Raw genomic sequence first — 18,258 nt, 5'->3', positions numbered from 1 at the left:
TGCAGCTCCCTGGTGTTAGAGTGCATCGCTGCATTCGGATCCTTTGTAAGGATTTAACGCGCTTATGCTGATGGGTGCGATCATACCAACACTAATGCACCGGATCCCATCAGAACTCCGCAGTTAAGCGTGTGTGGGCGAGAGTAGTACTAGGATGGGTGACCTCCTGGGAAGTCCTCGTGTTGCACCGCTCTCTTTTTCTTCGGATTTTTTTTTTTTGTCGCCGGGCTTACCGTTTACTGCGGTCCAGCACGCTCGCTTCGTAGGCTTAGTCTGCCCCAGGCCAAAAATACGAGCCGCTGAACTCGTTTTGGGTGCTAATTTGGTGGCGGCGATCTGGTAATGCCCTCGGGCTGCAGCTCCCTGGTGTTAGAGTGCATCGCTGCATTCGGATCCTTTATAAGGATTTAACGCGCTTATGCTGATGGGTGCGATCATACCAACACTAATGCACCGGATCCCATCAGAACTCCGCAGTTAAGCGTGTTTGGGCGAGAGTAGTACTAGGATGGGTGACCTCCTGGGAAGTCCTCGTGTTGCACCCCTCTCTTTTTCTTCGGATTTTTTTTTTTTGTCGCCGGGCTTACCGTTTACGGCGGTCCAGCACGCTCGCTTCGTAGGCCTAGTCTGCCCCAGGCCAAAAATACGAGCCGCTGATCTCGTTTTGGGTGCTAATTTGGTGGCGGCGATCTGGAAATGCCCTCGGGCTGCAGCTCCCTGGTGTTAGAGTGCATCGCTGCATTCGGATCCTTTATAAGGATTTAACGCGCTTATGCTGATGGGTGCGATCATACCAACACAAATGCATCGGATCCCATCAGAACTCCGCAGTTAAGCGCGTTTGGGCGAGAGTAGTACTAGGATGGGTGACCTCTTGGGAAGTCCTCGTGTTGCACCCCTCTCTTTTTCTTCGGATTTTTTTTTTTTTGTCGCCGGGCTTACCGTTTACGGCGGTCCAGCACGCTCGCTTCGTAGGCTTAGTCTGCCCCAGGCCAAAAATACGAGCCGCTGATCTCGTTTTGGGTGCTAATTTGGTGGCGGCGATCTGGAAATGCCCTCGGGCTGCAGCTCCCTGGTGTTAGAGTGCATCGCTGCATTCGGATCCTTTATAAGGATTTAACGCGCTTATGCTGATGGGTGCGATCATACCAACACTAATGCACCGGATCCCATCAGAACTCCGCAGTTAAACGTGTTTGGGCGAGAGTAGTACTAGGATGGGTGACCTCCTGGGAAGTCCTCGTGTTGCACCCCTCTCTTTTTCTTCGGATTTTTTTTTTTTGTCGCCGGGCTTACCGTTTACGGCGGTCCAGCACGCTCGCTTCATAGGCTTAGTCTGCCCCAGGCCAAAAATACGAGCCGCTGATCTCGGTTTGGGTGCTAATTTGGTGGCGGCGATCTGGAAATGCCCTCGGGCTGCAACTCCCTGGTGTTAGAGTGCATCGCTGCATTCGGATCCTTTATAAGGATTTAACGCGCTTATGCTGATGGGTGCGATCATACCAACACTAATGCACCGGATCCCATCAGAACTCCGCAGTTAAGCGTGTTTGGGCGAGAGTAGTACTAGGATGGGTGACCTCCTGGGAAGTCCTCGTGTTGCACCCCTCTCTTTTTCTTCGGATTTTTTTTTTTTGTCGCCGGGCTTACCGTTTACGGCAGTCCAGCACGCTCGCTTCGTAGGCTTAGTCTGCCCCAGGCCAAAAATACGAGCCGCTGATCTCGTTTTGGGTGCTAATTTGGTGGCGGCGATCCGGAAATGCCCTCGGGCTGCAACTCCCTGGTGTTAGAGTGCATCGCTGCATTCGGATCCTTTATAAGGATTTAACGCGCTTATGCTGATGGGTGCGATCATACCAACACTAATGCACCGGATCCCATCAGAACTCCGCAGTTAAGCGTGTTTGGGCGAGAGTAGTACTAGGATGGGTGACCTCCTGGGAAGTCCTCGTGTTGCACCCCTCTCTTTTTCTTCGGATTTTTTTTTTTTTTGTCGCCGGGCTTACCGTTTACGGCGGTCCAGCACGCTCGCTTCGTAGGCTTAGTCTGCCCCAGGCCAAAAATACGAGCCGCTGATCTCGTTTTGGGTGCTAATTTGGTGGCGGCGATCTGGAAATGCCCTCGGGCTGCAACTCCCTGGTGTTAGAGTGCATCGCTGCATTCGGATCCTTTATAAGGATTTAACGCGCTTATGCTGATGGGTGCGATCATACCAACACTAATGCACCGGATCCCATCAGAACTCCGCAGTTAAGCGTGTTTGGGCGAGAGTAGTACTAGGTTGGGTGACCTCCTGGGAAGTCCTCGTGTTGCACCGCTCTCTTTTTCTTCGGATTTTTTTTTTTTGTCGCCGGGCTTACCGTTTACGGCGGTCCAGCACGCTCGTTTCGTAGGCTTAGTCTGCCCCAGACCAAAAATACGAGCCGCTGAACTCGTTTTGGGTGCTAATTTGGTGGCGGCGATCTGGAAATGCCCTCGGGCTGCAGCTCCCTGTTGTTAGAGTGCATCGCTGCATTCGGATCCTTTATAAGGATTTAACGCGCTTATGCTGATGGGTGCGATCATACCAACACTAATGCACCGGATCCCATCAGAACTCCGCAGTTAAGCGTGTTTGGGCGAGAGTAGTACTAGGATGGGTGACCTCCTGGGAAGTCCTCGTGTTGCACCCCTCTCTTTTTCTTCGGATTTTTTTTTTTTGTAGCCGGGCTTACCGTTTACGGCGGTCCAGCACGCTCGCTTCGTAGGCTTAGTCTGCCCCAGGCCAAAAATACGAGCCGCTGAACTCGTTTTGGGTGCTAATTTGGTGGCGGCGATCTGGAAATGCCCTCGGGCTGCAGCTCCCTGGTGTTAGAGTGCATCGCTGCATTCGGATCCTTTATAAGGATTTAACGCGCTTATGCTGATGGGTGCGATCATACCAACACTAATGCACCGGATCCCATCAGAACTCCGCTGTTAAGCGTGTTTGGGCGAGAGTAGTACTAGGATGGGTGACCTCCTGGGAAGTCCTCGTGTTGCACCCGTCTCTTTTTCTTCGGATTTTTTTTTTTTGTCGCCGGGCTTACCGTTTACGGCGGTCCAGCACGCTCGCTTCGTAGGCTTAGTCTGCCCCAGGTCAAAAATACGAGCCGCTGAACTCGTTTTGGGTGCTAATTTGGTGGCGGCGATCTGGAAATGCCCTCGGGCTGCAGCTCCCTGGTGTTAGAGTGCATCGCTGCATTCGGATCCTTTATAAGGATTTAACGCGCTTATGCTGATGGGTGCGATCATACCAACACTAATGCACCGGATCCCATCAGAACTCCGCAGTTAAGCGTGTTTGGGCGAGAGTAGTACTAGGATGGGTGACCTCCTGGGAAGTCCTCGTGTTGCACCCCTCTCTTTTTCTTCGGATTTTTTTTTTTTGTCGCCGGGCTTACCGTTTACGGCGGTCCAGCACGCTCGCTTCGTAGGCTTAGTCTGCCCCAGGCCAAAAATACGAGCCGCTGATCTCGTTTTGGGTGCTAATTTGGTGGCGGCGATCTGGAAATGCCCTCGGGCTGCAGCTCCCTGGTGTTAGAGTGCATCGCTGCATTCGGATCCTTTGTAAGGATTTAACGCGCTTATGCTGATGGGTGCGATCATACCAACACTAATGCACCGGATCCCATCAGAACTCCGCAGTTAAGCGTGTGTGGGCGAGAGTAGTACTAGGATGGGTGACCTCCTGGGAAGTCCTCGTGTTGCACCGCTCTCTTTTTCTTCGGATTTTTTTTTTTTGTCGCCGGGCTTACCGTTTACGGCGGTCCAGCACGCTCGCTTCGTAGGCTTAGTCTGCCCCAGGCCAAAAATACGAGCCGCTGACCTCGTTTTGGGTGCTAATTTGGTGGCGGCGATCTGGTAATGCCCTCGGGCTGCAGCTCCCTGGTGTTAGAGTGCATCGCTGCATTCGGATCCTTTATAAGGATTTAACGCGCTTATGCTGATGGGTGCGATCATACCAACACTAATGCACCGGATCCCATCAGAACTCCGCAGTTAAGCGTGTTTGGGCGAGAGTAGTACTAGGATGGGTGACCTCCTGGGAAGTCCTCGTGTTGCACCCCTCTCTTTTTCTTCGGATTTTTTTTTTTTGTCGCCGGGCTTACCGTTTACGGCGGTCCAGCACGCTCGCTTCGTAGGCCTAGTCTGCCCCAGGCCAAAAATACGAGCCGCTGACCTCGTTTTGGGTGCTAATTTGGTGGCGGCGATCTGGAAATGCCCTCGGGCTGCAGCTCCCTGGTGTTAGAGTGCATCGCTGCATTCGGATCCTTTATAAGGATTTAACGCGCTTATGCTGATGGGTGCGATCATACCAACACAAATGCATCGGATCCCATCAGAACTCCGCAGTTAAGCGCGTTTGGGCGAGAGTAGTACTAGGATGGGTGACCTCTTGGGAAGTCCTCGTGTTGCACCCCTCTCTTTTTCTTCGGATTTTTTTTTTTTTGTCGCCGGGCTTACCGTTTACGGCGGTCCAGCACGCTCGCTTCGTAGGCTTAGTCTGCCCCAGGCCAAAAATACGAGCCGCTGATCTCGTTTTGGGTGCTAATTTGGTGGCGGCGATCTGGAAATGCCCTCGGGCTGCAGCTCCCTGGTGTTAGAGTGCATCGCTGCATTCGGATCCTTTATAAGGATTTAACGCGCTTATGCTGATGGGTGCGATCATACCAACACTAATGCACCGGATCCCATCAGAACTCCGCAGTTAAACGTGTTTGGGCGAGAGTAGTACTAGGATGGGTGACCTCCTGGGAAGTCCTCGTGTTGCACCCCTCTCTTTTTCTTCGGATTTTTTTTTTTTGTCGCCGGGCTTACCGTTTACGGCGGTCCAGCACGCTCGCTTCATAGGCTTAGTCTGCCCCAGGCCAAAAATACGAGCCGCTGATCTCGTTTTGGGTGCTAATTTGGTGGCGGCGATCTGGAAATGCCCTCGGGCTGCAACTCCCTGGTGTTAGAGTGCATCGCTGCATTCGGATCCTTTATAAGGATTTAACGCGCTTATGCTGATGGGTGCGATCATACCAACACTAATGCACCGGATCCCATCAGAACTCCGCAGTTAAGCGTGTTTGGGCGAGAGTAGTACTAGGATGGGTGACCTCCTGGGAAGTCCTCGTGTTGCACCCCTCTCTTTTTCTTCGGATTTTTTTTTTTTTGTCGCCGGGCTTACCGTTTACGACGGTCCAGCACGCTCGCTTCGTAGGCTTAGTCTGCCCCAGGCCAAAAATAAGAGCCGCTGATCTCGTTTTGGGTGATAATTTGGTGGCGGCGATCTGGAAATGCCCTCGGGCTGCAGCTCCCTGGTGTTAGAGTGCATCGCTGCATTCGGATCCTTTATAAGGATTTAACGCGCTTATGCTGATGGGTGCGATCATACCAACACTAATGCACCGGATCCCATCAGAACTCCGCAGTTAAGCGTGTTTGGGCGAGAGTAGTACTAGGATGGGTGACCTCCTGGGAAGTCCTCGTGTTGCACCGCTCTCTTTTTCTTCGGATTTTTTTTTTTTGTCGCCGGGCTTACCGTTTACGGCGGTCCAGCACGCTCGCTTCGTAGGCTTAGTCTGCCCCAGACCAAAAATACGAGCCGCTGAACTCGTTTTGGGTGCTAATTTGGTGGCGGCGATCTGGAAATGCCCTCGGGCTGCAGCTCCCTGTTGTTAGAGTGCATCGCTGCATTCGGATCCTTTATAAGGATTTAACGCGCTTATGCTGATGGGTGCGATCATACCAACACTAATGCACCGGATCCCATCAGAACTCCGCAGTTAAGCGTGTTTGGGCGAGAGTAGTACTAGGATGGGTGACCTCCTGGGAAGTCCTCGTGTTGCACCCCTCTCTTTTTCTTCGGATTTTTTTTTTTTGTAGCCGGGCTTACCGTTTACGGCGGTCCAGCACGCTCGCTTCGTAGGCTTAGTCTGCCCCAGGCCAAAAATACGAGCCGCTGAACTCGTTTTGGGTGCTAATTTGGTGGCGGCGATCTGGAAATGCCCTCGGGCTGCAGCTCCCTGGTGTTAGAGTGCATCGCTGCATTCGGATCCTTTATAAGGATTTAACGCGCTTATGCTGATGGGTGCGATCATACCAACACTAATGCACCGGATCCCATCAGAACTCCGCTGTTAAGCGTGTTTGGGCGAGAGTAGTACTAGGATGGGTGACCTCCTGGGAAGTCCTCGTGTTGCACCCGTCTCTTTTTCTTCGGATTTTTTTTTTTTGTCGCCGGGCTTACCGTTTACGGCGGTCCAGCACGCTCGCTTCGTAGGCTTAGTCTGCCCCAGGTCAAAAATACGAGCCGCTGAACTCGTTTTGGGTGCTAATTTGGTGGCGGCGATCTGGAAATGCCCTCGGGCTGCAGCTCCCTGGTGTTAGAGTGCATCGCTGCATTCGGATCCTTTATAAGGATTTAACGCGCTTATGCTGATGGGTGCGATCATACCAACACTAATGCACCGGATCCCATCAGAACTCCGCAGTTAAGCGTGTTTGGGCGAGAGTAGTACTAGGATGGGTGACCTCCTGGGAAGTCCTCGTGTTGCACCCCTCTCTTTTTCTTCGGATTTTTTTTTTTTGTCGCCGGGCTTACCGTTTACGGCGGTCCAGCACGCTCGCTTCGTAGGCTTAGTCTGCCCCAGGCCAAAAATACGAGCCGCTGATCTCGTTTTGGGTGCTAATTTGGTGGCGGCGATCTGGAAATGCCCTCGGGCTGCAGCTCCCTGGTGTTAGAGTGCATCGCTGCATTCGGATCCTTTATAAGGATTTAACGCGCTTATGCTGATGGGTGCGATCATACCAACACTAATGCACCGGATCCCATCAGAACTCCGCAGTTAAACGTGTTTGGGCGAGAGTAGTACTAGGATGGGTGACCTCCTGGGAAGTCCTCGTGTTGCACCCCTCTCTTTTTCTTCGGATTTTTTTTTTTTGTCGCCGGGCTTACCGTTTACGGCGGTCCAGCACGCTCGCTTCATAGGCTTAGTCTGCCCCAGGCCAAAAATACGAGCCGCTGATCTCGTTTTGGGTGCTAATTTGGTGGCGGCGATCAGGAAATGCCCTCGGGCTGCAACTCCCTGGTGTTAGAGTGCATCGCTGCATTCGGATCCTTTATAAGGATTTAACGCGCTTATGCTGATGGGTGCGATCATACCAACACTAATGCACCGGATCCCATCAGAACTCCGCAGTTAAGCGTGTTTGGGCGAGAGTAGTACTAGGATGGGTGACCTCCTGGGAAGTCCTCGTGTTGCACCCCTCTCTTTTTCTTCGGATTTTTTTTTTTTGTCGCCGGGCTTACCGTTTACGACGGTCCAGCACGCTCGCTTCGTAGGCTTAGTCTGCCCCAGGCCAAAAATAAGAGCCGCTGATCTCGTTTTGGGTGATAATTTGGTGGCGGCGATCTGGAAATGCCCTCGGGCTGCAGCTCCCTGGTGTTAGAGTGCATCGCTGCATTCGGATCCTTTATAAGGATTTAACGCGCTTATGCTGATGGGTGCGATCATACCAACACTAATGCACCGGATCCCATCAGAACTCCGCAGTTAAGCGTGTTTGGGCGAGAGTAGTACTAGGATGGGTGACCTCCTGGGAAGTCCTCGTGGTGCACCGCTCTCTTTTTCTTCGGATTTTTTTTTTTTGTCGCCGGGCTTACCGTTTACGGCGGTCCAGCACGCTCGCTTCGTAGGCTTAGTCTGCCCCAGGCCAAAAATACGAGCCGCTGAACTCGTTTTGGGTGCTAATTTGGTGGCGGCGATCTGGAAATGCCCTCGGGCTGCAGCTCCCTGGTGTTAGAGTGCATCGCTGCATTCGGATCCTTTATAAGGATTTAACGCGCTTATGCTGATGGGTGCGATCATACCAACACTAATGCACCGGATCCCATCAGAACTCCGCAGTTAAGCGTGTTTGGGCGAGAGTAGTACTAGGATGGGTGACCTCCTGGGAAGTCCTCGTGTTGCACCCCTCTCTTTTTCTTCGGATTTTTTTTTTTTGTCGCCGGGCTTACCGTTTACGGCAGTCCAGCACGCTCGCTTCGTAGGCTTAGTTTGCCCCAGGCCAAAAATACGAGCCGCTGATCTCGTTTTGGGTGCTAATTTGGTGGCGGCGATCTGGAAATGCCCTCGGGCTGCAACTCCCTGGTGTTAGAGTGCATCGCTGCATTCGGATCCTTTATAAGGATTTAACGCGCTTATGCTGATGGGTGCGATCATACCAACACTAATGCACCGGATCCCATCAGAACTCCGCAGTTAAGCGTGTTTGGGCGAGAGTAGTACTAGGATGGGTGACCTCCTGGGAAGTCCTCGTGTTGCACCCCTCTCTTTTTCTTCGGATTTTTTTTTTTTTGTCGCCGGGCTTACCGTTTACGGCGGTCCAGCACGCTCGCTTCGTAGGCTTAGTCTGCCCCAGGCCAAAAATACGAGCCGCTGAACTCGTTTTGGGTGCTAATTTGGTGGCGGCGATCTGGAAATGCCCTCGGGCTGCAGCTCCCTGGTGTTAGAGTGCATCGCTGCATTCGGATCCTTTATAAGGATTTAACGCGCTTATGCTGATGGGTGCGATCATACCAACACTAATGCACCGGATCCCATCAGAACTCCGCAGTTAAGCGTGTGTGGGCGAGAGTAGTACTAGGATGGGTGACCTCCTGGGAAGTCCTCGTGTTGCACCCCTCTCTTTTTCTTCGGATTTTTTTTTTTTGTCGCCGGGCTTACCGTTTACGGCGGTCCAGCACGCTCGCTTCGTAGGCTTAGTCTGCCCCAGGCCAAAAATACGAGCCGCTGAACTCGTTTTGGGTGCTAATTTGGTGGCGGCGATCTGGTAATGCCCTCGGGCTGCAGCTCCCTGGTGTTAGAGTGCATCGCTGCATTCGGATCCTTTATAAGGATTTAACGCGCTTATGCTGATGGGTGCGATCATACCAACACTAATGCACCGGATCCCATCAGAACTCCGCAGTTAAGCGTGTTTGGGCGAGAGTAGTACTAGGATGGGTGACCTCCTGGGAAGTCCTCGTGTTGCAGCCCTCTCTTTTTCTTCGGATTTTTTTTTTTTGTCGCCGGGCTTACCGTTTACGGCGGTCCAGCACGCTCGCTTCGTAGGCCTAGTCTGCCCCAGGCCAAAAATACGAGCCGCTGATCTCGTTTTGGGTGCTAATTTGGGGGCGGCGATCTGGAAATGCCCTCGGGCTGCAGCTCCCTGGTGTTAGAGTGCATCGCTGCATTCGGATCCTTTATAAGGATTTAACGCGCTTATGCTGATGGGTGCGATCATACCAACACAAATGCATCGGATCCCATCAGAACTCCGCAGTTAAGCGCGTTTGGGCGAGAGTAGTACTAGGATGGGTGACCTCCTGGGAAGTCCTCGTGTTGCACCCCTCTCTTTTTCTTCGGATTTTTTTTTTTTTGTCGCCGGGCTTACCGTTTACGGCGGTCCAGCACGCTCGCTTCGTAGGCTTAGTCTGCCCCAGGCCAAAAATACGAGCCGCTGATCTCGTTTTGGGTGCTAATTTGGTGGCGGCGATCTGGAAATGCCCTCGGGCTGCAGCTCCCTGGTGTTAGAGTGCATCGCTGAATTCGGATCCTTTATAAGGATTTAACGCGCTTATGCTGATGGGTGCGATCATACCAACACTAATGCACCGGATCCCATCAGAACTCCGCAGTTAAGCGTGTTTGGGCGAGAGTAGTACTAGGATGGGTGACCTCCTGGGAAGTCCTCGTGTTGCACCCCTCTCTTTTTCTTCGGATTTTTTTTTTTTGTCGCCGGGCTTACCGTTTACGGCGGTCCAGCACGCTCGCTTCGTAGGCTTAGTCTGCCCCAGGCCAAAAATACGAGCCGCTGATCTCGTTTTGGGTGCTAATTTGGTGGCGGCGATCTGGAAATGCCCTCGGGCTGCAGCTCCCTGGTGTTAGAGTGCATCGCTGCATTCGGATCCTTTATAAGGATTTAACGCGCTTATGCTGATGGGTGCGATCATACCAACACTAATGCACCGGATCCCATCAGAACTCCGCAGTTAAACGTGTTTGGGCGAGAGTAGTACTAGGATGGGTGACCTCCTGGGAAGTCCTCGTGTTGCACCCCTCTCTTTTTCTTCGGATTTTTTTTTTTTGTCGCCGGGCTTACCGTTTACGGCGGTCCAGCACGCTCGCTTCATAGGCTTAGTCTGCCCCAGGCCAAAAATACGAGCCGCTGATCTCGTTTTGGGAGCTAATTTGGTGGCGGCGATCTGGAAATGCCCTCGGGCTGCAACTCCCTGGTGTTAGAGTGCATCGCTGCATTCGGATCCTTTATAAGGATTTAACGCGCTTATGCTGATGGGTGTGATCATACCAACACTAATGCACCGGATCCCATCAGAACTCCGCAGTTAAGCGTGTTTGGGCGAGAGTAGTACTAGGATGGGTGACCTCCTGGGAAGTCCTCGTGTTGCACCCCTCTCTTTTTCTTCGGATTTTTTTTTTTTGTCGCCGGGCTTACCGTTTACGACGGTCCAGCACGCTCGCTTCGTAGGCTTAGTCTGCCCCAGGCCAAAAATAAGAGCCGCTGATCTCGTTTTGGGTGATAATTTGGTGGCGGCGATCTGGAAATGCCCTCGGGCTGCAGCTCCCTGGTGTTAGAGTGCATCGCTGCATTCGGATCCTTTATAAGGATTTAACGCGCTTATGCTGATGGGTGCGATCATACCAACACTAATGCACCGGATCCCATCAGAACTCCGCAGTTAAGCGTGTTTGGGCGAGAGTAGTACTAGGATGGGTGACCTCCTGGGAAGTCCTCGTGTTGCACCGCTCTCTTTTTCTTCGGATTTTTTTTTTTTGTCGCCGGGCTTACCGTTTACGGCGGTCCAGCACGCTCGCTTCGTAGGCTTAGTCTGCCCCAGGCCAAAAATACGAGCCGCTGAACTCGTTTTGGGTGCTAATTTGGTGGCGGCGATCTGGAAATGCCCTCGGGCTGCAGCTCCCTGGTGTTAGAGTGCATCGCTGCATTCGGATCCTTTATAAGGATTTAACGCGCTTATGCTGATGGGTGCGATCATACCAACACTAATGCACCGGATCCCATCAGAACTCCGCAGTTAAGCGTGTTTGGGCGAGAGTAGTACTAGGATGGGTGACCTCCTGGGAAGTCCTCGTTTTGCACCCCTCTCTTTTTCTTCGGATTTTTTTTTTTTGTCGCCGGGCTTACCGTTTACGGCAGTCCAGCACGCTCGCTTCGTAGGCTTAGTCTGCCCCAGGCCAAAAATACGAGCCGCTGATCTCGTTTTGGGTGCTAATTTGGTGGCGGCGATCTGGAAATGCCCTCGGGCTGCAACTCCCTGGTGTTAGAGTGCATCGCTGCATTCGGATCCTTTATAAGGATTTAACGCGCTTATGCTGATGGGTGCGATCATACCAACACTAATGCACCGGATCCCATCAGAACTCCGCAGTTAAGCGTGTTTGGGCGAGAGTAGTACTAGGATGGGTGACCTCCTGGGAAGTCCTCGTGTTGCACCCCTCTCTTTTTCTTCGGATTTTTTTTTTTTTGTCGCCGGGCTTACCGTTTACGGCGGTCCAGCACGCTCGCTTCGTAGGCTTAGTCTGCCCCAGGCCAAAAATACGAGCCGCTGATCTCGTTTTGGGTGCTAATTTGGTGGCGGCGATCTGGAAATGCCCTCGGGCTGCAACTCCCTGGTGTTAGAGTGCATCGCTGCATTCGGATCCTTTATAAGGATTTAACGCGCTTATGCTGATGGGTGCGATCATACCAACACTAATGCACCGGATCCCATCAGAACTCCGCAGTTAAGCGTGTTTGGGCGAGAGTAGTACTAGGATGGGTGACCTCCTGGGAAGTCCTCGTGTTGCACCGCTCTCTTTTTCTTCGGATTTTTTTTTTTTGTCGCCGGGCTTACCGTTTACGGCGGTCCAGCACGCTCGCTTCGTAGGCTTAGTCTGCCCCAGACCAAAAATACGAGCCGCTGAACTCGTTTTGGGTGCTAATTTGGTGGCGGCGATCTGGAAATGCCCTCGGGCTGCAGCTCCCTGTTGTTAGAGTGCATCGCTGCATTCGGATCCTTTATAAGGATTTAACGCGCTTATGCTGATGGGTGCGATCATACCAACACTAATGCACCGGATCCCATCAGAACTCCGCAGTTAAGCGTGTTTGGGCGAGAGTAGTACTAGGATGGGTGACCTCCTGGGAAGTCCTCGTGTTGCACCCCTCTCTTTTTCTTCGGATTTTTTTTTTTGTAGCCGGGCTTACCGTTTACGGCGGTCCAGCACGCTCGCTTCGTAGGCTTAGTCTGCCCCAGGCCAAAAATACGAGCCGCTGAACTCGTTTTGGGTGCTAATTTGGTGGCGGCGATCTGGAAATGCCCTCGGGCTGCAGCTCCCTGGTGTTAGAGTGCATCGCTGCATTCGGATCCTTTATAAGGATTTAACGCGCTTATGCTGATGGGTGCGATCATACCAACACTAATGCACCGGATCCCATCAGAACTCCGCTGTTAAGCGTGTTTGGGCGAGAGTAGTACTAGGATGGGTGACCTCCTGGGAAGTCCTCGTGTTGCACCCGTCTCTTTTTCTTCGGATTTTTTTTTTTTGTCGCCGGGCTTACCGTTTACGGCGGTCCAGCACGCTCGCTTCGTAGGCTTAGTCTGCCCCAGGTCAAAAATACGAGCCGCTGAACTCGTTTTGGGTGCTAATTTGGTGGCGGCGATCTGGAAATGCCCTCGGGCTGCAGCTCCCTGGTGTTAGAGTGCATCGCTGCATTCGGATCCTTTATAAGGATTTAACGCGCTTATGCTGATGGGTGCGATCATACCAACACTAATGCACCGGATCCCATCAGAACTCCGCAGTTAAGCGTGTTTGGGCGAGAGTAGTACTAGGATGGGTGACCTCCTGGGAAGTCCTCGTGTTGCACCCCTCTCTTTTTCTTCGGATTTTTTTTTTTTGTCGCCGGGCTTACCGTTTACGGCGGTCCAGCACGCTCGCTTCGTAGGCTTAGTCTGCCCCAGGCCAAAAATACGAGCCGCTGATCTCGTTTTGGGTGCTAATTTGGTGGCGGCGATCTGGAAATGCCCTCGGGCTGCAGCTCCCTGGTGTTAGAGTGCATCGCTGCATTCGGATCCTTTATAAGGATTTAACGCGCTTATGCTGATGGGTGCGATCATACCAACACTAATGCACCGGATCCCATCAGAACTCCGCAGTTAAGCGTGTGTGGGCGAGAGTAGTACTAGGATGGGTGACCTCCTGGGAAGTCCTCGTGTTGCACCCCTCTCTTTTTCTTCGGATTTTTTTTTTTTGTCGCCGGGCTTACCGTTTACGGCGGTCCAGCACGCTCGCTTCGTAGGCTTAGTCTGCCCCAGGCCAAAAATACGAGCCGCTGAACTCGTTTTGGGTGCTAATTTGGTGGCGGCGATCTGGTAATGCCCTCGGGCTGCAGCTCCCTGGTGTTAGAGTGCATCGCTGCATTCGGATCCTTTATAAGGATTTAACGCGCTTATGCTGATGGGTGCGATCATACCAACACTAATGCACCGGATCCCATCAGAACTCCGCAGTTAAGCGTGTTTGGGCGAGAGTAGTACTAGGATGGGTGACCTCCTGGGAAGTCCTCGTGTTGCACCCCTCTCTTTTTCTTCGGATTTTTTTTTTTTGTCGCCGGGCTTACCGTTTACGGCGGTCCAGCACGCTCGCTTCGTAGGCCTAGTCTGCCCCAGGCCAAAAATACGAGCCGCTGATCTCGTTTTGGGTGCTAATTTGGTGGCGGCGATCTGGAAATGCCCTCGGGCTGCAGCTCCCTGGTGTTAGAGTGCATCGCTGCATTCGGATCCTTTATAAGGATTTAACGCGCTTATGCTGATGGGTGCGATCATACCAACACAAATGCATCGGATCCCATCAGAACTCCGCAGTTAAGCGCGTTTGGGCGAGAGTAGTACTAGGATGGGTGACCTCCTGGGAAGTCCTCGTGTTGCACCCCTCTCTTTTTCTTCGGATTTTTTTTTTTTTGTCGCCGGGCTTACCGTTTACGGCGGTCCAGCACGCTCGCTTCGTAGGCTTAGTCTGCCCCAGGCCAAAAATACGAGCCGCTGATCTCGTTTTGGGTGCTAATTTGGTGGCGGCGATCTGGAAATGCCCTCGGGCTGCAGCTCCCTGGTGTTAGAGTGCATCGCTGAATTCGGATCCTTTATAAGGATTTAACGCGCTTATGCTGATGGGTGCGATCATACCAACACTAATGCACCGGATCCCATCAGAACTCCGCAGTTAAGCGTGTTTGGGCGAGAGTAGTACTAGGATGGGTGACCTCCTGGGAAGTCCTCGTGTTGCACCCCTCTCTTTTTCTTCGGATTTTTTTTTTTTGTCGCCGGGCTTACCGTTTACGGCGGTCCAGCACGCTCGCTTCGTAGGCTTAGTCTGCCCCAGGCCAAAAATACGAGCCGCTGATCTCGTTTTGGGTGCTAATTTGGTGGCGGCGATCTGGAAATGCCCTCGGGCTGCAGCTCCCTGGTGTTAGAGTGCATCGCTGCATTCGGATCCTTTATAAGGATTTAACGCGCTTATGCTGATGGGTGCGATCATACCAACACTAATGCACCGGATCCCATCAGAACTCCGCAGTTAAACGTGTTTGGGCGAGAGTAGTAGTAGGATGGGTGACCTCCCGGGAAGTCCTCGTGTTGCACCCCTCTCTTTTTCTTCGGATTTTTTTTTTTTGTCGCCGGGCTTACCGTTTACGGCGGTCCAGCACGCTCGCTTCATAGGCTTAGTCTGCCCCAGGCCAAAAATACGAGCCGCTGATCTCGTTTTGGGTGCTAATTTGGTGGCGGCGATCTGGAAATGCCCTCGGGCTGCAACTCCCTGGTGTTAGAGTGCATCGCTGCATTCGGATCCTTTATAAGGATTTAACGCGCTTATGCTGATGGGTGCGATCATACCAACACTAATGCACCGGATCCCATCAGAACTCCGCAGTTAAGCGTGTTTGGGCGAGAGTAGTACTAGGATGGGTGACCTCCTGGGAAGTCCTCGTGTTGCACCCCTCTCTTTTTCTTCGGATTTTTTTTTTTTGTCGCCGGGCTTACCGTTTACGACGGTCCAGCACGCTCGCTTCGTAGGCTTAGTCTGCCCCAGGCCAAAAATAAGAGCCGCTGATCTCGTTTTGGGTGATAATTTGGTGGCGGCGATCTGGAAATGCCCTCGGGCTGCAGCTCCCTGGTGTTAGAGTGCATCGCTGCATTCGGATCCTTTATAAGGATTTAACGCGCTTATGCTGATGGGTGCGATCATACCAACACTAATGCACCGGATCCCATCAGAACTCCGCAGTTAAGCGTGTTTGGGCGAGAGTAGTACTAGGATGGGTGACCTCCTGGGAAGTCCTCGTGTTGCACCCCTCTCTTTTTTTTCGGATTTTTTTTTTGTCGCCGGGCTTACCGTTTACGGCGGTCCAGCACGCTCGCTTCGTAGGCTTAGTCTGCCCCAGGCCAAAAATACGAGCCGCTGATCTCGTTTTGGGTGCTAATTTGGTGGCGGCGATCTGGAAATGCCCTCGGGCTGCAGCTCCCTGGTGTTAGAGTGCATCGCTGCATTCGGATCCTTTATAAGGATTTAACGCTCTTATGCTGATGGGTGCGATCATACCAACACAAATGCATCGGATCCCATCAGAACTCCGCAGTTAAGCGCGTTTGGGCGAGAGTAGTACTAGGATGGGTGACCTCCTGGGAAGTCCTCGTGTTGCACCCCTCTCTTTTTCTTCGGATTTTTTTTTTTTGTCGCCGGGCTTACCGTTTACGGCGGTCTTGCACGCTCGCTTCGTAGGCTTAGTCGGCCCCAGGCCAAAAATACGAGCCGCTGATCTCGTTTTGGGTGCTAATTTGGTGGCGGCGATCTGGAAATGCCCTCGGGCTGCAGCTCCCTGGTGTTAGAGTGCATCGCCGCATTCGGATCCTTTATAAGGATTTAACGCGCTTATGCTGATGGGTGCGATCATACCAACACTAATGCACCGGATCCCATCAGAACTCCGCAGTTAAGCGTGTTTGGGCGAGAGTAGTATTAGGATGGGTGACCTCCTGGGAAGTCCTCGTGTTGCACCCCTCTCTTTTTCTTCGGATTTTTTTTTTTTGTCGCCGGGCTTACCGTTTACGGCGGTCCAGCACGCTCGCTTCGTAGGCTTAGTCTGCCCCAGGCCAAAAATACGAGCCGCTGATCTCGTTTTGGGTGCTAATTTGGTGGCGGCGATCTGGAAATGCCCTCGGGCTGCAGCTCCCTGGTGTTAGAGTGCATCGCTGCATTCGGATCCTTTATAAGGATTTAACGCGCTTATGCCGATGGGTGCGATCATACCAACACTAATGCACCGGATCCCATCAGAACTCCGCAGTTAAGCGTGTTTGGGCGAGAGTAGTACTAGGATGGGTGACCTCCTGGGAAGTCCTCGTGTTGCACCCCTCTCTTTTTTTTCGGATTTTTTTTTTGTCGCCGGGCTTACCGTTTACGGCGGTCCAGCACGCTCGCTTCGTAGGCTTAGTCTGCCCCAGGCCAAAAATACGAGCCGCTGATCTCGTTTTGGGTGCTAATTTGGTGGCGGCGATCTGGAAATGCCCTCGGGCTGCAGCTCCCTGGTGTTAGAGTGCATCGCTGCATTCGGATCCTTTATAAGGATTTAACGCTCTTATGCTGATGGGTGCAATCATACCAACACAAATGCATCGGATCCCATCAGAACTCCGCAGTTAAGTGCGTTTGGGCGAGAGTAGTACTAGGATGGGTGACCTCCTGGGAAGTCCTCGTGTTGCACCCCTCTCTTTTTCTTCGGATTTTTTTTTTTTGTCGCCGGGCTTACCGTTTACGGCGGTCCAGCACGCTCGCTTCGTAGGCTTAGTCTGCCCCAGGCCAAAAATACGAGCCGCTGATCTCGTTTTGGGTGCTAATTTGGTGGCGGCGATCTGGAAATGCCCTCGGGCTGCAGCTCCCTGGTGTTAGAGTGCATCGCTGCATTCGGATCCTTTATAAGGATTTAACGCGCTTATGCTGATGGGTGCGATCATACCAACACTAATGCACCGGATCCCCTCAGAACTCCGCAGTTAAGCGTGTTTGGGCGAGAGTAGTACTAGGATGGGTGACCTCCTGGGAAGTCCTCGTGTTGCACCCCTCTCTTTTTCTTCGGATTTTTTTTTTTTGTCGCCGGGCTTACCGTTTACGGCGGTCCAGCACGCTCGCTTCGTAGGCTTAGTCTGCCCCAGACCAAAAATACGAGCCGCTGATCTCGTTTTGGGTGCTAATTTGGTGGCGGCGATCTGGAAATGCCCTCGGGCTGCAGCTCCCTGGTGTTAGAGTGCATCGCTGCATTCGGATCCTTTATAAGGATTTAATGCGCTTATGCTGATGGGTGCGATCATACCAACACTAATGCACCGGATCCCATCAGAACTCCGCAGTAAAGCGTGTTTGGGCGAGAGTAGTACTAGGATGGGTGACCTCCTGGGAAGTCCTCGTGTTGCACCCCTCTCTTTTTCTTCGGATTTTTTTTTTTTGTCGCCGGGCTTACCGTTTACGGCGGTCCAGCACGCTCGCTTCATAGGCTTAGTCTGCCCAAGGTCAAAAATACGAGCCGCTGAACTCGTTTTGGGTGCTAATTTGGTGGCGGCGATCTGGAAATCCCCTCGGGCTGCAGCTCCCTGGTGTTAGAGTGCATCGCTGCATTCGGATCCTTTATAAGGATTTAACGCGCTTATGCCGATGGGTGCGATCATACCAACACTAATGCACCGGATCCCATCAGAACTCCGCAGTTAAGCGTGTTTGGGCGAGAGTAGTACTAGGTTGGGTGACCTCCTGGGAAGTCCTCGTGTTGCACCCCTCTCTTTTTCTTCGGATTTTTTTTTTGTCGCCGGGCTTACCGTTTACGGCGGTCCAGCACGCTCGCTTCGTAGGCTTAGTCTGCCCCAGGCCAAAAATACGAGCCGCTGATCTCGTTTTGGGTGCTAATTTGGTGGCGGCGATCTGGAAATGCCCTCGGGCTGCAGCTCCCTGGTGTTAGAGTGCATCGCTGCATTCGGATCCTTTATAAGGATTTAACGCGCTTATGCTGATGGGTGCGATCATACCAACACTAATGCACCGGACCCCATCAGAACTCCGCAGTTAAGCGTGTTTGAGCGAGACTAGTACTAGGATGGGTGACCTCCTGGGAAGTCCTCGTGTTGCACCCCTCTCTTTTTCT

At 52.5% G+C, this 18,258-nt stretch overlaps 52 non-coding genes across 52 annotated transcripts; all 52 read left to right on the top strand.

The window, feature by feature from the left end:
- Positions 1 to 72: 72 nt before the first annotated feature.
- Positions 73 to 191, top strand: LOC126731616 (5S ribosomal RNA). Its single transcript, XR_007658860.1, has one exon. It is a non-coding gene; the product is annotated as a 5S ribosomal RNA (ribosomal RNA).
- A 235-nt stretch (positions 192 to 426) lies between these two features.
- On the top strand, positions 427 to 545 carry LOC126732046 (5S ribosomal RNA). Its single transcript, XR_007659232.1, has one exon. It is a non-coding gene; the product is annotated as a 5S ribosomal RNA (ribosomal RNA).
- Positions 546 to 780: 235 nt separating this feature from the next.
- Positions 781 to 899, top strand: LOC126731792 (5S ribosomal RNA). The gene has a single exon (XR_007659032.1). It is a non-coding gene; the product is annotated as a 5S ribosomal RNA (ribosomal RNA).
- Positions 900 to 1,135: 236 nt separating this feature from the next.
- On the top strand, positions 1,136 to 1,254 carry LOC126730645 (5S ribosomal RNA). The gene has a single exon (XR_007657910.1). It is a non-coding gene; the product is annotated as a 5S ribosomal RNA (ribosomal RNA).
- Positions 1,255 to 1,489: 235 nt separating this feature from the next.
- LOC126731940 (5S ribosomal RNA) lies at positions 1,490 to 1,608 on the top strand. Its single transcript, XR_007659169.1, has one exon. It is a non-coding gene; the product is annotated as a 5S ribosomal RNA (ribosomal RNA).
- Positions 1,609 to 1,843: 235 nt separating this feature from the next.
- LOC126731823 (5S ribosomal RNA) lies at positions 1,844 to 1,962 on the top strand. Its single transcript, XR_007659061.1, has one exon. It is a non-coding gene; the product is annotated as a 5S ribosomal RNA (ribosomal RNA).
- A 237-nt stretch (positions 1,963 to 2,199) lies between these two features.
- On the top strand, positions 2,200 to 2,318 carry LOC126731555 (5S ribosomal RNA). Its single transcript, XR_007658800.1, has one exon. It is a non-coding gene; the product is annotated as a 5S ribosomal RNA (ribosomal RNA).
- A 235-nt stretch (positions 2,319 to 2,553) lies between these two features.
- LOC126731708 (5S ribosomal RNA) lies at positions 2,554 to 2,672 on the top strand. Its single transcript, XR_007658950.1, has one exon. It is a non-coding gene; the product is annotated as a 5S ribosomal RNA (ribosomal RNA).
- A 235-nt stretch (positions 2,673 to 2,907) lies between these two features.
- Positions 2,908 to 3,026, top strand: LOC126731537 (5S ribosomal RNA). The gene has a single exon (XR_007658782.1). It is a non-coding gene; the product is annotated as a 5S ribosomal RNA (ribosomal RNA).
- Positions 3,027 to 3,261: 235 nt separating this feature from the next.
- Positions 3,262 to 3,380, top strand: LOC126731593 (5S ribosomal RNA). Its single transcript, XR_007658837.1, has one exon. It is a non-coding gene; the product is annotated as a 5S ribosomal RNA (ribosomal RNA).
- A 235-nt stretch (positions 3,381 to 3,615) lies between these two features.
- Positions 3,616 to 3,734, top strand: LOC126731615 (5S ribosomal RNA). The gene has a single exon (XR_007658859.1). It is a non-coding gene; the product is annotated as a 5S ribosomal RNA (ribosomal RNA).
- Positions 3,735 to 3,969: 235 nt separating this feature from the next.
- On the top strand, positions 3,970 to 4,088 carry LOC126731480 (5S ribosomal RNA). The gene has a single exon (XR_007658725.1). It is a non-coding gene; the product is annotated as a 5S ribosomal RNA (ribosomal RNA).
- Positions 4,089 to 4,323: 235 nt separating this feature from the next.
- LOC126731791 (5S ribosomal RNA) lies at positions 4,324 to 4,442 on the top strand. The gene has a single exon (XR_007659031.1). It is a non-coding gene; the product is annotated as a 5S ribosomal RNA (ribosomal RNA).
- Positions 4,443 to 4,678: 236 nt separating this feature from the next.
- On the top strand, positions 4,679 to 4,797 carry LOC126730644 (5S ribosomal RNA). The gene has a single exon (XR_007657909.1). It is a non-coding gene; the product is annotated as a 5S ribosomal RNA (ribosomal RNA).
- Positions 4,798 to 5,032: 235 nt separating this feature from the next.
- Positions 5,033 to 5,151, top strand: LOC126731367 (5S ribosomal RNA). The gene has a single exon (XR_007658614.1). It is a non-coding gene; the product is annotated as a 5S ribosomal RNA (ribosomal RNA).
- A 236-nt stretch (positions 5,152 to 5,387) lies between these two features.
- Positions 5,388 to 5,506, top strand: LOC126731343 (5S ribosomal RNA). Its single transcript, XR_007658591.1, has one exon. It is a non-coding gene; the product is annotated as a 5S ribosomal RNA (ribosomal RNA).
- A 235-nt stretch (positions 5,507 to 5,741) lies between these two features.
- On the top strand, positions 5,742 to 5,860 carry LOC126731251 (5S ribosomal RNA). Its single transcript, XR_007658503.1, has one exon. It is a non-coding gene; the product is annotated as a 5S ribosomal RNA (ribosomal RNA).
- Positions 5,861 to 6,095: 235 nt separating this feature from the next.
- Positions 6,096 to 6,214, top strand: LOC126731535 (5S ribosomal RNA). The gene has a single exon (XR_007658780.1). It is a non-coding gene; the product is annotated as a 5S ribosomal RNA (ribosomal RNA).
- A 235-nt stretch (positions 6,215 to 6,449) lies between these two features.
- Positions 6,450 to 6,568, top strand: LOC126731133 (5S ribosomal RNA). The gene has a single exon (XR_007658392.1). It is a non-coding gene; the product is annotated as a 5S ribosomal RNA (ribosomal RNA).
- Positions 6,569 to 6,803: 235 nt separating this feature from the next.
- Positions 6,804 to 6,922, top strand: LOC126730643 (5S ribosomal RNA). Its single transcript, XR_007657908.1, has one exon. It is a non-coding gene; the product is annotated as a 5S ribosomal RNA (ribosomal RNA).
- A 235-nt stretch (positions 6,923 to 7,157) lies between these two features.
- LOC126731019 (5S ribosomal RNA) lies at positions 7,158 to 7,276 on the top strand. The gene has a single exon (XR_007658278.1). It is a non-coding gene; the product is annotated as a 5S ribosomal RNA (ribosomal RNA).
- A 235-nt stretch (positions 7,277 to 7,511) lies between these two features.
- Positions 7,512 to 7,630, top strand: LOC126731670 (5S ribosomal RNA). The gene has a single exon (XR_007658912.1). It is a non-coding gene; the product is annotated as a 5S ribosomal RNA (ribosomal RNA).
- Positions 7,631 to 7,865: 235 nt separating this feature from the next.
- LOC126730902 (5S ribosomal RNA) lies at positions 7,866 to 7,984 on the top strand. Its single transcript, XR_007658167.1, has one exon. It is a non-coding gene; the product is annotated as a 5S ribosomal RNA (ribosomal RNA).
- Positions 7,985 to 8,219: 235 nt separating this feature from the next.
- Positions 8,220 to 8,338, top strand: LOC126730788 (5S ribosomal RNA). The gene has a single exon (XR_007658052.1). It is a non-coding gene; the product is annotated as a 5S ribosomal RNA (ribosomal RNA).
- A 236-nt stretch (positions 8,339 to 8,574) lies between these two features.
- Positions 8,575 to 8,693, top strand: LOC126730826 (5S ribosomal RNA). The gene has a single exon (XR_007658090.1). It is a non-coding gene; the product is annotated as a 5S ribosomal RNA (ribosomal RNA).
- A 235-nt stretch (positions 8,694 to 8,928) lies between these two features.
- On the top strand, positions 8,929 to 9,047 carry LOC126731290 (5S ribosomal RNA). Its single transcript, XR_007658541.1, has one exon. It is a non-coding gene; the product is annotated as a 5S ribosomal RNA (ribosomal RNA).
- A 235-nt stretch (positions 9,048 to 9,282) lies between these two features.
- On the top strand, positions 9,283 to 9,401 carry LOC126731723 (5S ribosomal RNA). Its single transcript, XR_007658965.1, has one exon. It is a non-coding gene; the product is annotated as a 5S ribosomal RNA (ribosomal RNA).
- A 236-nt stretch (positions 9,402 to 9,637) lies between these two features.
- On the top strand, positions 9,638 to 9,756 carry LOC126730676 (5S ribosomal RNA). Its single transcript, XR_007657939.1, has one exon. It is a non-coding gene; the product is annotated as a 5S ribosomal RNA (ribosomal RNA).
- A 235-nt stretch (positions 9,757 to 9,991) lies between these two features.
- Positions 9,992 to 10,110, top strand: LOC126730642 (5S ribosomal RNA). Its single transcript, XR_007657907.1, has one exon. It is a non-coding gene; the product is annotated as a 5S ribosomal RNA (ribosomal RNA).
- Positions 10,111 to 10,345: 235 nt separating this feature from the next.
- Positions 10,346 to 10,464, top strand: LOC126730627 (5S ribosomal RNA). Its single transcript, XR_007657893.1, has one exon. It is a non-coding gene; the product is annotated as a 5S ribosomal RNA (ribosomal RNA).
- A 235-nt stretch (positions 10,465 to 10,699) lies between these two features.
- Positions 10,700 to 10,818, top strand: LOC126731342 (5S ribosomal RNA). The gene has a single exon (XR_007658590.1). It is a non-coding gene; the product is annotated as a 5S ribosomal RNA (ribosomal RNA).
- A 235-nt stretch (positions 10,819 to 11,053) lies between these two features.
- LOC126730833 (5S ribosomal RNA) lies at positions 11,054 to 11,172 on the top strand. Its single transcript, XR_007658097.1, has one exon. It is a non-coding gene; the product is annotated as a 5S ribosomal RNA (ribosomal RNA).
- A 235-nt stretch (positions 11,173 to 11,407) lies between these two features.
- Positions 11,408 to 11,526, top strand: LOC126730558 (5S ribosomal RNA). The gene has a single exon (XR_007657828.1). It is a non-coding gene; the product is annotated as a 5S ribosomal RNA (ribosomal RNA).
- A 236-nt stretch (positions 11,527 to 11,762) lies between these two features.
- LOC126731341 (5S ribosomal RNA) lies at positions 11,763 to 11,881 on the top strand. The gene has a single exon (XR_007658589.1). It is a non-coding gene; the product is annotated as a 5S ribosomal RNA (ribosomal RNA).
- Positions 11,882 to 12,116: 235 nt separating this feature from the next.
- On the top strand, positions 12,117 to 12,235 carry LOC126730441 (5S ribosomal RNA). The gene has a single exon (XR_007657716.1). It is a non-coding gene; the product is annotated as a 5S ribosomal RNA (ribosomal RNA).
- A 234-nt stretch (positions 12,236 to 12,469) lies between these two features.
- LOC126731534 (5S ribosomal RNA) lies at positions 12,470 to 12,588 on the top strand. The gene has a single exon (XR_007658779.1). It is a non-coding gene; the product is annotated as a 5S ribosomal RNA (ribosomal RNA).
- Positions 12,589 to 12,823: 235 nt separating this feature from the next.
- Positions 12,824 to 12,942, top strand: LOC126730324 (5S ribosomal RNA). Its single transcript, XR_007657604.1, has one exon. It is a non-coding gene; the product is annotated as a 5S ribosomal RNA (ribosomal RNA).
- A 235-nt stretch (positions 12,943 to 13,177) lies between these two features.
- Positions 13,178 to 13,296, top strand: LOC126730825 (5S ribosomal RNA). Its single transcript, XR_007658089.1, has one exon. It is a non-coding gene; the product is annotated as a 5S ribosomal RNA (ribosomal RNA).
- A 235-nt stretch (positions 13,297 to 13,531) lies between these two features.
- Positions 13,532 to 13,650, top strand: LOC126730205 (5S ribosomal RNA). The gene has a single exon (XR_007657492.1). It is a non-coding gene; the product is annotated as a 5S ribosomal RNA (ribosomal RNA).
- Positions 13,651 to 13,885: 235 nt separating this feature from the next.
- LOC126731722 (5S ribosomal RNA) lies at positions 13,886 to 14,004 on the top strand. Its single transcript, XR_007658964.1, has one exon. It is a non-coding gene; the product is annotated as a 5S ribosomal RNA (ribosomal RNA).
- Positions 14,005 to 14,240: 236 nt separating this feature from the next.
- Positions 14,241 to 14,359, top strand: LOC126730091 (5S ribosomal RNA). Its single transcript, XR_007657381.1, has one exon. It is a non-coding gene; the product is annotated as a 5S ribosomal RNA (ribosomal RNA).
- Positions 14,360 to 14,594: 235 nt separating this feature from the next.
- On the top strand, positions 14,595 to 14,713 carry LOC126731605 (5S ribosomal RNA). The gene has a single exon (XR_007658849.1). It is a non-coding gene; the product is annotated as a 5S ribosomal RNA (ribosomal RNA).
- Positions 14,714 to 14,948: 235 nt separating this feature from the next.
- On the top strand, positions 14,949 to 15,067 carry LOC126729974 (5S ribosomal RNA). Its single transcript, XR_007657269.1, has one exon. It is a non-coding gene; the product is annotated as a 5S ribosomal RNA (ribosomal RNA).
- A 235-nt stretch (positions 15,068 to 15,302) lies between these two features.
- On the top strand, positions 15,303 to 15,421 carry LOC126729857 (5S ribosomal RNA). The gene has a single exon (XR_007657158.1). It is a non-coding gene; the product is annotated as a 5S ribosomal RNA (ribosomal RNA).
- A 233-nt stretch (positions 15,422 to 15,654) lies between these two features.
- LOC126731721 (5S ribosomal RNA) lies at positions 15,655 to 15,773 on the top strand. Its single transcript, XR_007658963.1, has one exon. It is a non-coding gene; the product is annotated as a 5S ribosomal RNA (ribosomal RNA).
- Positions 15,774 to 16,008: 235 nt separating this feature from the next.
- Positions 16,009 to 16,127, top strand: LOC126731242 (5S ribosomal RNA). The gene has a single exon (XR_007658495.1). It is a non-coding gene; the product is annotated as a 5S ribosomal RNA (ribosomal RNA).
- A 235-nt stretch (positions 16,128 to 16,362) lies between these two features.
- Positions 16,363 to 16,481, top strand: LOC126729740 (5S ribosomal RNA). The gene has a single exon (XR_007657047.1). It is a non-coding gene; the product is annotated as a 5S ribosomal RNA (ribosomal RNA).
- A 233-nt stretch (positions 16,482 to 16,714) lies between these two features.
- Positions 16,715 to 16,833, top strand: LOC126731652 (5S ribosomal RNA). The gene has a single exon (XR_007658895.1). It is a non-coding gene; the product is annotated as a 5S ribosomal RNA (ribosomal RNA).
- A 235-nt stretch (positions 16,834 to 17,068) lies between these two features.
- LOC126731296 (5S ribosomal RNA) lies at positions 17,069 to 17,187 on the top strand. Its single transcript, XR_007658547.1, has one exon. It is a non-coding gene; the product is annotated as a 5S ribosomal RNA (ribosomal RNA).
- A 235-nt stretch (positions 17,188 to 17,422) lies between these two features.
- On the top strand, positions 17,423 to 17,541 carry LOC126730795 (5S ribosomal RNA). Its single transcript, XR_007658059.1, has one exon. It is a non-coding gene; the product is annotated as a 5S ribosomal RNA (ribosomal RNA).
- A 235-nt stretch (positions 17,542 to 17,776) lies between these two features.
- Positions 17,777 to 17,895, top strand: LOC126730640 (5S ribosomal RNA). Its single transcript, XR_007657905.1, has one exon. It is a non-coding gene; the product is annotated as a 5S ribosomal RNA (ribosomal RNA).
- A 233-nt stretch (positions 17,896 to 18,128) lies between these two features.
- Positions 18,129 to 18,247, top strand: LOC126731806 (5S ribosomal RNA). The gene has a single exon (XR_007659045.1). It is a non-coding gene; the product is annotated as a 5S ribosomal RNA (ribosomal RNA).
- The last annotated feature ends 11 nt before the right edge of the window (positions 18,248 to 18,258 follow it).

This window comes from Quercus robur, chromosome 5 (assembly GCF_932294415.1).
Source record: "Quercus robur chromosome 5, dhQueRobu3.1, whole genome shotgun sequence".
NCBI lineage: Eukaryota > Viridiplantae > Streptophyta > Magnoliopsida > Fagales > Fagaceae > Quercus > Quercus robur.
The sequence above is the reverse complement of the archived record's forward strand: the minus strand, read 5'-3'. Positions and strand labels throughout refer to the sequence as shown.